The sequence below is a fragment of the Dendrobates tinctorius genome, unplaced genomic scaffold (assembly GCF_039654945.1).
Source record: "Dendrobates tinctorius isolate UK_male_01 unplaced genomic scaffold, ASM3965494v1 ptg000091l, whole genome shotgun sequence".
Taxonomy (NCBI): Eukaryota; Metazoa; Chordata; class Amphibia; order Anura; family Dendrobatidae; genus Dendrobates; species Dendrobates tinctorius.
Window position 1 is genome coordinate 5,608,161 of NW_027361759.1, and position 14,528 is coordinate 5,622,688.

A 14,528-nucleotide genomic window follows, 5' to 3' on the forward strand; every position below is an offset into this window, starting at 1 on the left:
GCCATTGTACTGTCTATATTTCTCTGCTGTGTCTGTACATCCTGACTGGTGGTGTGTGTGATAGCGGCCACGGCGACTCTTTAGCCCGGGGCCCTGCGGATACAAACACATGACAATCTGCTTCTCTTTCCACATACATGAGAGGAGGGATTCGGACCCCGTCAGTCCTATGGATTTGCTCCAAAGACTTTGTCAGTAGAGCGATTTTTTATTTTTTTTAAATAACTGTGACGTTTGGCTTATACCTTCCAGCAGAAATAAATGATGACACAACACTGACACCATTGCTGTCTGGGAGTCTCACTTGTATCAGCGGTTTTGATCCATGACACAAGTCAAAAAACACATTATAAAAACCATTTTCCTAATAACTCTATTTTGTACCCATGAATAGAACACACCTCACAGTCTATAGTGCAGACATAAAGAGAGACGGCTAACAATGGGCGTCAGAGGCCCCGTTCATGTTCCCTCATCTGGGCGCTGTAGGAAAGCTCGTCACCCCCACAGTGGAGAACAGAGGTGGGGTCCTCCAGATCAGGAATAGTGACACGACCACCCCGTGTCATATGGTGAGTCCACGGTGTCACTGTCTGCTGCTCCCTCACCACACCCTGACACTGTGTGCCACTGCCTGATGATCAGGTCCTCCTCCTGCAGCATTACGACACGTAACTGATCACATGATCGTGACATCATGAAAGGTCCTCAGCTCCCGGAAGTAGTCGGCTCCAGCATGGTATGTATGCGCTCCGCTGCCGAGGTGCGGCGCTTATTATCGGTGTACCGCGGGGCATTGCGTTGTGCTCCTCCGCGCACACGCTAGGGCGGCTGCAGTGTGTGACGCCTCCGTGACCAGGTGCGGTCTATGTGCGTGTTCACAATTCCGTTTTTGCTGCGGATTTCCTGCAGATTTTACCCCAAAGGTGAAACGTGCAGGACTTGCTGTGGATTCCACACGAGTCTGCAGCAATCTATAGTACTATACAGGTAGAGGGGAATTTCCACATCCCACTCACACACTGCAGGAAATAATGGAGGGAGTCACACCTGCCGCTTTCTCATGCGGGCTTCACCGAAGTCACAGCCTTGTAATAGAGCGGGGTGAACTCATCAGTAACCTGTGGACACACGAACAATGCCGCAGTGGAAATTGCCTGCAATGTGTGAACGTGGCCCAGGGTTATTGAAGAGATGTAATTGCCGTGCAGGAAATCTAGTATACTGCGCACACCTGCCCGTATTGTCCCGTGTGCCGCACCCACCTGCCCGTATTGTCCCGTGTGCGGCACCCACCTGCCCGTATACCACCCCCACCTGCCCGTATTGTCCCGTGTGCCGCACCCACCTGCCCGTATACCACCCCCACCTGCCCGTATTGTCCCGTGTGCCGCACCCACCTGCCCGTATACCACCCCCACCTGCCCGTATTGTCCCGTGTGCCACACCCACCTGCCCGTATACCACCCCCACCTGCCCGTATTGTCCCGTGTGCCACACCCACCTGCCCGTATACCACCCCCACCTGCCCGTATTGTCCCGTGTGCCGCACCCACCTGCCCGTATACCACCCCCACCTGCCCGTATTGTCCCGTGTGCCGCACCCACCTGCCCGTATACCACCCCCACCTGCCCGTATTGTCCCGTGTGCCACACCCACCTGCCCGTATACCACCCCCACCTGCCCGTATTGTCCCGTGTGCCGCACCCACCTGCCCGTATACCACCCCCACCTGCCCGTATTGTCCCGTGTGCCACACCCACCTGCCCGTATACCACCCCCACCTGCCCGTATTGTCCCGTGTGCCGCACCCACCTGCCCGTATACCACCCCCACCTGCCCGTATTGTCCCGTGTGCCACACCCACCTGCCCGTATACCACCCCCACCTGCCTGTATTGTCCCGTGTGCCACACCCACCTGCCCGTATACCACCCCCACCTGCCCGTATTGTCCCGTGTGCGGCACACACCTGCCCGTATTGTCCCGTGTGCCACACCCACCTGCCCGTATTGTCCCGTGTGCCGCACCCACCTGCCCGTATTGTCCCGTGTGCCGCACCCACCTGCCCGTATTGTCCCGTGTGCCGCACCCACCTGCCCATATTGTCCCGTGTGCCGCACCCACCTGCCCGTATACCACCCCCACCTGCCCGTATTGTCCCGTGTGCGGCACACACCTGCCCGTATTGTCCCGTGTGCCGCACCCACCTGCCCGTATTGTCCCGTGTGCCGCACCCACCTGCCCGTATTGTCCCGTGTGCCGCACCCACCTGCCCGTATTGTCCCGTGTGCCGCACCCACCTGCCCGTATACCACCCCCACCTGCCCGTATTGTCCCGTGTACGGCACACACCTGCCCGTATTGTCCCGTGTGCCGCACCCACCTGCCCGTATTGTCCCGTGTGCCGCACCCACCTGCCCGTATTGTCCCGTGTGCCGCACCCACCTGCCCGTATTGTCCCGTGTGCCGCACCCACCTGCCCGTATTGTCCCTTGTGCCGCACCCACCTGCCCGTATACCACCCCCACCTGCCCGTATTGTCCCGTGTGCCGCACCCACCTGCCCGTATACCACCCCCACCTGCCCGTATTGTCCCGTGTGCCGCGCGCACCTGCCTGTATTGTCCCATGTACCACCCACCTGCCTGTATTGTCCCGTGTACCACCCACCTGCCTGTATTGTCCCATGTACCACCCACCTGCCTGTATTGTCCCGTGTACCACACCCACCTGCCTGTATTGTCCCGTGTGCCGCACCCACCTGCCCGTATTGTCCCGTGTTCCGCGCGCACCTGCCTGTATTGTCCCGTGTACCACCCACCTGCCTGTATTGTCCCGTGTACCACCCACCTGCCTGTATTGTCCCGTGTACCACACCCACCTGCCTGTATTGTCCTGTGTACCACCCACCTGCCTGTATTGTCCCGTGTGCCATACCCACCTGCCTGTATTGTCCCGTGTACCACCCACCTGCCTGTATTGTCCCGTGTACCACCCACCTGCCTGTATTGTCCCGTGTACCACCCACCTGCCTGTATTGTCCCGTGTACCACACCCACCTGCCTGTATTGTCCCGTGTACCGCACCCACCTGCCTGTATTGTCCCGTGTACCGCACCCACCTGCCTGTATTGTCCCGTGTACCGCACCCACCTGCCTGTATTGTCCCGTGTACCGCACCCACCTGCCTGTATTGTCCCGTGTGCCGCACCCACCTGCCTGTATTGTCCCGTGTGCCGCACCCACCTGCCTGTATTGTCCCGTGTGCCGCACCCACCTGCCTGTATTGTCCCGTGTGCCGCACCCACCTGCCTGTATTGTCCCGTGTGCCGCACCCACCTGCCTGTATTGTCCCGTGTGCCGCACCCACCTGCCTGTATTGTCCCGTGTGCCGCACCCACCTGCCCGTATTGTCCCGTGTGCCGCGCGCACCTGGCTGTATTGTCCTGTGTACCACCCACCTGCCTGTATTGTCCTGTGTACCACCCACCTGCCTGTATTGTCCCGTGTGCCATACCCACCTGCCCGTATTGTCCCATGTACCACCCACCTGCCTGTATTGTCCCGTGCACCTGGCTGTATTGTCCCGTGTACCACCCACCTGCCTGTATTGTCCCGTGTGCCATACCCACCTGCCAGTATTGTCCCGTGTGCCGCACCCACCTGCCCGTATTGTCCCTTGTGCCGCACCCACCTGCCCGTATTGTCCCGTGTGCCGCACCCACCTGCCCGTATTGTCCCGTGTGCCGCACCCACCTGCCCGTATACCACCCCCACCTGACCGTATTGTCCCGTGTGCCGCACCCACCTGCCCGTATACCACCCCCACCTGCCCTTATTGTCCCGTGTGCCGCGCACACCTGCCTGTATTGTCCCGTGTGCCGCGCGCACCTGCCTGTATTGTCCCATGTACCACCCACCTGCCTGTATTGTCCCGTGTACCACCCACCTGCCTGTATTGTCCCGTGTACCACCCACCTGCCTGTATTGTCCCGTGTACCACACCCACCTGCCTGTATTGTCCCATGTGCCGCACCCACCTGCCTGTATTGTCCCGTGTTCCGCGCGCACCTGGCTGTATTGTCCCGTGTACCACCCACCTGCCTGTATTGTCCCGTGTACCACCCACCTGCCTGTATTGTCCCGTGTACCACACCCACCTGCCTGTATTGTCCTGTGTACCACCCACCTGCCTGTATTGTCCCGTGTGCCATACCCACCTGCCTGTATTGTCCCGTGTACCACCCACCTGCCTGTATTGTCCCGTGTACCACCCACCTGCCTGTATTGTTCCGTGTACCACCCACCTGCCTGTATTGTCCCGTGTACCACCCACCTGCCTGTATTGTCCCGTGTACCACACCCACCTGCCTGTATTGTCCCGTGTACCACACCCACCTGCCTGTATTGTCCCGTGTACCACACCCACCTGCCTGTATTGTCCCGTGTACCACACCCACCTGCCTGTATTGTCCCGTGTACCGCACCCACCTGCCTGTATTGTCCCGTGTACCGCACCCACCTGCCTGTATACCGCACCCACCTGCCTGTATTGTCCCGTGTACCGCACCCACCTGCCTGTATTGTCCCGTGTGCCGCACCCACCTGCCCGTATTGTCCCGTGTGCCGCACCCACCTGCCCGTATTGTCCCGTGTGCCGCGCGCACCTGGCTGTATTGTCCTGTGTACCACCCACCTGCCTGTATTGTCCTGTGTACCACCCACCTGCCTGTATTGTCCCGTGTGCCATACCCACCTGCCCGTATTGTCCCATGTACCACCCACCTGCCTGTATTGTCCCGTGCACCTGGCTGTATTGTCCCGTGTACCACCCACCTGCCTGTATTGTCCCGTGTGCCATACCCACCTGCCTGTATTGTCCCGTGTGCCGCACCCACCTGCCCGTATTGTCCCGTGTGCCGCACCCACCTGCCCGTATTGTCCCGTGTGCCGCACCCACCTGCCCGTATTGTCCCGTGTGCCCCACCCACCTGCCCGTATTGTCCCGTGTGCCACACCCACCTGCCCGTATACCACCCCCACCTGCCCGTATTGTCCCGTGTGCCGCGCACACCTGCCTGTATTGTCCCATGTACCACCCACCTGCCTGTATTGTCCCGTGTACCACACCCACCTGCCTGTATTGTCCCGTGTACCGCACTCACCTGCCTGTATTGTCCCGTGTACCGCACCCACCTGCCTGTATTGTCCCGTGTGCCGCGCGCACCTGGCTGTATTGTCCCGTGTACCACCCACCTGCCTGTATTGTCCTGTGTACCACCCACCTGCCTGTATTGTGCCGTGTGCCATACCCACCTGCCCGTATTGTCCCATGTACCACCCACCTGGCTGTATTGTCCCGTGTACCACCCACCTGCCTGTATTGTCCTGTGTACCACCCACCTGCCCGTATTGTCCCGTGTGCCATACCCACCTGCCCGTATTGTCCCGTGTGCCATACCCACCTGCCCGTATTGTCCCGTGTGCCATACCCACCTGCCCGTATTGTCCCGTGTGCCGCACCCACCTGCCCGTATTGTCCCGTGTGCCGCACCCACCTGCCCGTATTGTCCCGTGTGCCACACCCACCTGCCCGTATTGTCCCGTGTGCCACACCCACCTGCCCGTATACCACCCCCACCTGCCCGTATTGTCCCGTGTGCCGCGCACACCTGCCTGTATTGTCCCATGTACCACCCACCTGCCTGTATTGTCCCGTGTACCACCCACCTGCCTGTATTGTCCCGTGTACCACCCACCTGCCTGTATTGTCCCGTGTACCACCCACCTGCCTGTATTGTCCCGTGTACCACCCACCTGCCTGTATTGTCCCGTGTACCACACCCACCTGCACGTATTGTCCCGTGTGCCGCACCCACCTGCACGTATTGTCCCCTGTGCCGCGCGCACCTGCCTGTATTGTCCCGTGTACCACCCACCCGCCTGTATTGTTCCGTGTACCACCCACCTGCCTGTATTGTCCCGTGTACCACCCACCTGCCCGTATTGTCCCGTGTGCCGCGCGCACCTGCCTGTATTGTCCCGTGTACCACCCACCTGCCTGTATTGTCCTGTGTACCACACCCACCTGCCTGTATTGTCCCGTGTGCCGCGCGCACCTGCCTGTATTGTCCCGTGTGCCGCGCGCACCTGGCTGTATTGTCCCGTGTACCACCCACCTGCCTGTATTGTCCCGTGTACCACCCACCTGCCTGTATTGTCCCGTGTACCACACCCACCTGCCCGTATTGTCCCGTGTGCCGCACCCACCTGCCCGTATTGTCCCGTGTGCCACACCCACCTGCCCGTATTGTCCCGTGTGCCACACCCACCTGCCCGTATACCACCCCCACCTGCCCGTATTGTCCCGTGTGCCGCGCACACCTGCCTGTATTGTCCCATGTACCACCCACCTGCCTGTATTGTCCCATGTACCACCCACCTGCCTGTATTGTCCCGTGTACCACCCACCTGCCTGTATTGTCCCATGTACCACCCACCTGCCTGTATTGTCCCGTGTACCACCCACCTGCCTGTATTGTCCCGTGTACCACACCCACCTGCCTGTATTGTCCCGTGTGCCGCACCCACCTGCACGTATTGTCCCGTGTGCCGCGCGCACCTGCCTGTATTGTCCCGTGTACCACCCACCCGCCTGTATTGTTCCGTGTACCACCCACCTGCCTGTATTGTTCCGTGTACCACCCACCTGCCTGTATTGTCCCGTGTACCACCCACCTGCCCGTATTGTCCCGTGTGCCGCGCGCACCTGCCTGTATTGTCCCGTGTACCACCCACCTGCCTGTATTGTCCTGTGTACCACACCCACCTGCCTGTATTGTCCCGTGTGCCGCGCGCACCTGGCTGTATTGTCCCGTGTACCACCCACCTGCCTGTATTGTCCCGTGTACCACCCACCTGCCTGTATTGTCCCGTGTACCACCCACCTGCCTGTATTGTCCCGTGTACCACACCCACCTGCCTGTATTGTCCCATGTACCACACCCACCTGCCTGTATTGTCCCATGTACCACCCACCTGCCTGTATTGTATCTCCTTGTAGATTGTAAGCTTGCGAGCAGGGACCTCACTCCTAATGTCACTGTTTGAATTGTCATAACTTGAATTAAATTTATTGTCTGTACATGTCCCCGCTTAATTGTAAAGTGCTGCGGAATATGTTGGCGCTATATAAATAAAAATTATTATTATTATAATTATTATTGTCCTGTGTACCACACCCATCTGCCTGTATTGTCCCGTGTGCCGCACCCACCTGCCCGTATTGTCCCGTGCGCACCTGCCCGTATTGCCCCGCGTACCGCGCGCACCTGCATTTGTGTTGTCCTGCGTGCCGAGCGCACCTGCCTGTGTCGTGCCGCGCGCCTCGCCCACCTTCCTGTGTTGTAGGGTAAGCAGATGTGTGGTTTGAAAACCGGCCTTACATTCCTGCTCATCATACATGGGGTGCTCTAAGGTGCAGCGACTACTGCTTCTCCAGGATACTGGAAAACTGCCAGTAAAGGGTTGTCTGCTGCTGGGGAACGCCTTAGGCCTCTTTCACACTTCCTTTTTTGACCATCAGTCAAAATCCGTCAGGTTTTGAAAAAAACGGATCCGCCATTTTTTTTTGCGGATCCGTTTTTTTCCCCATTGAGTTGCATTACTGGCGGATCTTGACGGATGGCCGTCCATTGAATCCGTTTTTGTGAGGATCCGCCAAATTTTTTTTCGTCCGCCGGCATGCCTGGCCGGACCTTGCAACGTTTTTTTTGTTGTTGGATCCGCATTTTCCAGTGCGCATGCCCAGAGAAAGGAAGTCAGGGAGAAAATTAACCCTGAAATCCTTTCTGGAGGACGAAACAAAAATTCTCTCTCTCATTCTCTCTCGACGCGTTCTCGCGCGATCAGGAGCGGGTCGGAGGTAAGTATCAGACATAGCGATGTCGCTAGCAATATCGCTATAACGTCACAAAAACCTCTGACGTTATAGCGATATTGCTAGCAATATCGCTTAGTGTGACAGGCCCTTAAGAATACCATCCATCAGCCGCCCCAGAGCTTCGCCTCGTCTCTTCCCGGTTGCAATCAGAGTAATGGTAGTTGGGGTTGATGTCAGCTGTGAATCGTCCAGAAACACATCAAGCCCTGATGTTAGTAATGGAAAGGCGTCTATCAGACATCCCCATTACATATCCAATGAACTCCTTTGACATCACTGCGAATGTGAGAAAGTTCTCACGCTCACGGTGTCGTCAGAAAGATCATCGGAGTTTGGCGCTCACGCTAATGTCATTGAGTTGAATTGAGGGGCCAGGCATATTAGCCCCCTCCCAGGCTAAAAACCTCAGCCGCCCCAGAATGGCGCATCCATGAGATGCGCCAAATTTGAGGCTTAGTCTTGCGCTTCCTACATGCCCTGGTGTCGTGTTAAGTGGGGTAATAGGGTTGGAGTTAATGTCGGCTGTGTTATGGCCTCTGACGTCAAGCCCAGGGGTTAGTAATGGAGAGGCTTCTATACGACGCCCCCATTGCTAACCCCATAGTCCTATTGTAAAAAATACACAGCAAGAATAAAGTCCTTTAATTGAAAGAAAGACACAGACTCCTTTAACTGAAATCACCACTCCCCCACCCTCTTTTTCTCATTTATTACTGTAAAAATTGAAATAATAAAAAACATATTCCTCACCTGTCTGACGACAATCCCCTTGTCACACAAAAAAGTCCAGCTTTGCTTCATCTGGATTACATGACTGAGCAAGTGGCAATGAATCCAAGACACACTGAGCTGAGCTTGGGACGTAGCTTCAGTCATAGAGGTTACCGCTGGTCACTGCGAGCTGTTTCCACACTCAGTCAAGTGGGAGCCGGCCGATATACTGCGCTAACCTTCATTGCATCATTTCTAGCACCATGAGAAAATTCAACAGCTGGCAGTGACCTCTATGACATTACCGCTTGTCACTGAAGCTGCGCCCCCAAGCTGAGCTCAGTGTTTCCTGGATTCATGGCTGAGCAGTCACATCATGGCACTGCTCAGCCATGTAATCCAGATGGAGCAAAGCTGGACTTCTTCGTTTGACAAATGGATTGTCGTCGGGCAGGTGAGGAATATGTTTTTTTATTTTAATTTTTACAGTAATGGAAAACGAGGGTGGGGAGTGTTTATTTCAAATAATGGAGTCTTTCAATTAAAGGACTTTATTCTGGCTGTGTATTTTTTACATTATGACTATGGGGTTAGTAATGGGGGGCATCTTATAGACACCTCTCCATTACTAGCCCCTGGGCTTGTTTGCAGCGGTCATAAAACACCTGACATCAACTCCCACCCTATAACCCCACTTGACACCGAATCAGGGCAAGTGGGAAGAGCGAGGCTAAGCGCCAGAGTTGGCGCATCTTATGGATGCGCCATTTCTGGGGTGGCTGAGGGCTGATATTGTTAGCCTGGGAGGGGGGTGCAATATCCCTGGCCCCTTCTCAGGCTGTTAATATCAGCCAACAGTGGTCTGTTTAGCCTTTGCTGGTTAGAATTTATAGGGGGACCGTGCGTCATTTTTTTCCGAGGTCCACTGTAAACTTACCAGTAGAGGCTTAGCAAACAGCTGCAAGGTTTCTAGTAGTAGCCTGAGAAGCTTTTGGGATATTAATATCATTTAATAACATTAACCCCCAGCCGCGGGCTTTCCTCTACTAGTTTTGAAAAGTATGTGGGATCCCACGCCATTTTTTTTTTTTTTTAATTATTGTACACATGATGTACACAGCGTGTCCTGAATACAACTTCCATCATTGTCGCCTGGTCATGCTGATCTCTGGGAGACCAGGCAACAATGATCCAAGCTGTCTTCAGCCTGGGAACAGCTTGAACTGTACCTCTTTTCCCAAGCGCCGGTACGTGGCACACGGATTCCACACGTATGTAACACACGGACATGGATAACTGCGGTACTGGTTATTCCAGTACCGGAAATATCAGGACGTGTAAAAGAGCTCTAAGATGGCTTCCAATAAAATTGTTCCTAGTCAAATGCACACATTCAGTATTTGGAGAGGAACAGTCAGAGGAACGTATAATAGAAACACGGCACCACTTCTGCAGATTTCACCCACTTTTGGTTTTGGCTTACATATACTGATGTAAAATCCTGAACTTGTGAACATGGCCTTAGAGTAGAGAATACTAGCTTGATCACGACTAGGTCAAGAAGCTGATGGAAGTGAATTCATTCATTTTCTAGCGATGGGTGATGTGATTGAACCTAATTAATTAAAGTGTCCACATCCAAGAGCTTTTATTACTCAGTTCCCTGCTGCTACTGAAAAATATGATTTGTGAAATCCTGGTGAGGCCATGCACTAGAGTTTCTCAACTCCAGTCCTCAAAACCCACCAACAGGTCATGTTTTCAGGATATCCTTAGTATTGCTCAGGTGACAATTTCATCACCTTCTCAAATGTTAATTCCATCACCCATGCAATACTAAGGAAATCCCGAAGGACTGGAGTTGAGAAACACCGCCATAGACAGTTGTTTTGTCTGTAAGGACTATCTAATGGGCTTCTAAGGACTTTCATTGGTTAAAAGATTGACCAGGTGTAATCCAGTCTGATTCAGTGGTGTTCTCCATATTAGGTGCCACCGAGATGTCTTGTAGTGGATTCGTTTTCTCTTCATTAATGTGATCATCCTATCTTTATTGCCCAGCTCTGAAAAATGTCAAAATCTCTGCTTTCCACGACCCCCTTATTTTAGTAGAATTGTACATGCACATTTCCGTTTCTCCTCACCGGCCCCAGCATACGTGCTTTTCTTCTCTATAATACAACTCTGGGTGCATTTACACGGGTCGTCTGCGGCCGTCAAACCACCTCTGATCAGGTGCATGCAAACCGATCAGTTACGGGCGAGCCGATCAGTGGCCCTTTAACAGTCTGTTTAGTCTGGCTGGCCCCACTTTCATGGCCACAGAAGGGTGCACATCAGATGGCACTGTTCTGTGCAGCACATTTTGTTTACACAGGACAATATGCTGCCGAGAACGATGATTTTTAAGCTAAGACCAGGTTCACATTACGTTAAGCAGCCCGTTCAACACATAGCGTTGATGGGCTGCGTCAGCGGTATAGCATAACGCGATTGCGGTATGCTATACCCGCTAGCGCAGATGATTCAACTGCGCTAGCGGTAACGGAGCCTCAGACGCTGCAGCCCGCGTCCGAGGCCCCGTCACTGAATGATGGCACATCGCGAACGCGTGCCGCTTTACGGCATACGTCGTGATGCGCCCGACAGTGGTGCTCAATGGCAGCGTTAATGGACTGTGTTATACCGTGGTGTAACTCAGTCGTCTAACGGACTGCCTAAACGCAGTGTGACCCCGGCCTTGTTTCACCCGACAAACGTGGACTCGTTTATTGCATGAAAGGTGGCCTCTTTTGTCCAACCGATATTTGGGAAATGAGTGTTCTGAGGCCAGTGAAATGCATCGTACGTCCTAGGTGGCTATGTATGTATGAATCAGAAGTGAGAGAACAAGTATATTCAATCACCAACATTTTCAGTACTGATCCAAATTGAAATGTGGGAGAAAGTTCCTATATTTGGCAGGTTTGTTTCTTTGTAGGAGGATTACGTGCTTTGCTAGAGCCGAGCCACATGATGTCCCCAGTCTCCTAGTACAATGCAAGCCATGGTAATACTGCCTTGTTCCAGCAGATGGTGCTAGAGAGCAACTGACGTGATGAAAGTGGCCCACACCCAGTAAAAAGCATCCCCCATAGATCTGTAAGTCCAGTGTACTCCCCTCAGCAGTCATGATTGTTGGGAACCCGCTCATAGTTATTCGATTCACCAGAATTATAGTTTGAATGCGCCTTTTTAAGGAGGCATTTGGATGGACTGTTTTCTAGCTAAAACCAGATCTCCACTGACCTTGTGCAATAATGTCTCAGCCAAGATTTTGTTAGTGGAAATCCGGAGCTATTGGTGCTACATTTTCTAATCCTTTTGTCTTCGATAACTCCGAGGCCCACATTAGGGGACCCCGCTGTAGCTGGATGGATGGGAAGGTATTCTACCTAAATCAGTTGAAACTGCAATGAAATGTTGCTGGCTGTGTGATCACTGCTGCACTGGTTTCTTTTTCCTCCATTAATTATAGTACACACATCCTGGGTAGATTTTACGGAAGCGCTCCTCTTCAGTAGTGCTGGTAGGGGTACACTTAATTCAGTTGGAACTCTTTGTGAAACTTGATATAGTGAAATCTACAGATTGAGGTAACTGGTAATCTGTCAGTGAGCTAGATTTGATGGGGCGTTAGTAACTCTTTTATCTGTTTTATTTTTCTTTAACTCTTCTCTGCTCTGGTTTATGACCACATCACATTTGATCTGAATGAAATTCTCAGATCCTTACTGAATCGTGCAGATTTAACAGGTGATTATTTAAAGGGATTGTCCACTACTGGGCAGCTCCAGTTTAATCAGTTTAGGACCCCATATAAAACATAAACTGTATATACTCACTTCTGCAGCCTGTTGAGGGCAGAGTAAAGTACTGCAATGCGCAGGCGCTGGGCCTCTCTGACCTTTCCCGGCACCTGCGCACTGCAGTACTTTACTCTGCCCTCAACATTGCAGAGAAGTACACCTGTGCAGGAGCCACGGCAGGAAACAAGCAGGATGACAACATTGCATGAAGATGGGAGGCCTGGGAACTGCATCACCCATCGGACCGGACCGCCCCTGGGTGAGTATAATAAAACTTATTTTTCTTATCTTTCTGGTTGTACCGGGAGCTTACCTACAGCATTATAGAATGGTGTAGATAAGCCCCGAAAGGCATTGGCCGCATCTTATAGCTGAAAAACGAGGTGACAGGTTAGCTTTTAAGATGTTCATTGATTTCTTTGGAAGTCAATAGAACATTTCTATTTACTGTGAATGATATGGAGATGGAGAAAAAAAGGGGGGGGGCATCAGCAGCCCATAATTGGACATGTTAGACCTCTAAGAATTAACCTTTATTAGTATATTTAAAAGATCAAAGAATGTTAAAAAAAAAAGTGCAAAATATTGAGGGCCAAAGAAAGTATAATGTCTCCCTAGAGAAACCCTACAAAATCGCCCTACCTGCCAGCGGAGGTTGGCACCCTAGTTGTAGATGTGATGGCAGCTCCGCATAACGTCGGAAGCCCTCAAGACCCTAATGCACTCTCAACATACTACACAATGAGAAACTCACAAAATCGCACAGTGCTGTGCTTGCCACACACAGCACTGACTTTGGCCAGGCGGAACGTTGAAGCCCTCAACCCTAGATGAACCTTACACTTCTTAAGGGGGGAAATGCGTCGGGAATGAGAGGGAATCTAATGGCGGATAAGTACCACAATTATGTGGAACCTTCCTTTTATGGCTACTGATAAATGTTTAGCTACCCACTTGCTTGCTGGTTCTTGGAGAGAGTAAATGGCTAAGATCACCATTGTGTGGGATTTTCGGCATGACTGCCTGATATCTAGATATGCATCCATCTATCTGTTGCCCTATTGTCAAAAGGGCAGCAGGCTACTGGAATAAGAAATGGTTGTCTATAAGTATCATGACTGTTTTTTTTGACTCCTTGTGTTTATTATATACCCATGTGGTTCTGTAGGGAGCAGAGGTGCCGATATTCTGGGACTGTATGGGTATTGTGCTATAGTGTATGGCACACTTTTCTGCTAAATTGCAGCTGGGAAAAGCCTAAGTACAATTAATGTGATTATATACTCTGGTCTATCTATCTGTGGTTCTGTAGGTAGCAGAAGTACTTATGCTTTAGGATTGCATGGGTATTGTGCAGCAGCTTATGTCAATTTCTTTTGCTAAATTGCAGCCAGGAATGGTCAAAGAACTATTGATGTGATTATGTACTTTGTCCTCCCTCCTCCTTATTTCACTTTGGGGTTATTATTGTGATTACACATCTTGGCTGTACCTCTCCCTAAACATAAAGCATTAACTACGAGATATTTATCTTTTCACCAGACCTTGCATTGGTCTGTCATTTTGGGGTATTACCTCTAATTGTCTCTGTATGTGTTTTGTGTATTTTTCAGTGTGTAGTATATTGAGAGTGCACTAGCGTCTTTAGGGCTACTGACATTGAGCGGGGGCGCCATCACGTCTACAACTAGGGTGCCAACCTCCGCTGGCAGGTAAGGCGATTTTGCAGGGCTTCTCTAGGGAGAGATTAGTCCTTGATAAGTTATTATACTTTCTTTGGCCCTCACTTTTTTGCACCTTTTTTAAACTTTTTCATCTTTTAAATATACTAATAAAGGTTAATTCTTAGTTGTCTAATTTTTCTTTTTGGTGTGTAATACATTTTAAGACACCACTATTTAAGAAAAAAGGTTTTGCCATAATTGGACATGCCTTATCTTCCTAAACATCATCAATCAGGGGAGAGTCTGGAGACTCCCATATACATTAGACTGACAGTCGAAAACACACATCAGTGGGGTCAACC

At 52.3% G+C, this 14,528-nt stretch overlaps 1 protein-coding gene across 4 annotated transcripts in view; it reads left to right on the forward strand.

The window, feature by feature from the left end:
* The first annotated feature begins 551 nt into the window (after positions 1-551).
* GEMIN8 (gem nuclear organelle associated protein 8) overlaps positions 552-14,528 on the forward strand; it is a 40,822-nt gene continuing 26,845 nt past the window's right edge. The window contains exon 1 of one of the 4 annotated variants that reach the window (XM_073586210.1): positions 552-572. The gene's annotated coding sequence lies outside the window, so the exon portion shown is untranslated. The other 3 variants (XM_073586205.1, XM_073586206.1, XM_073586208.1) reach the window with 3 other exon arrangements.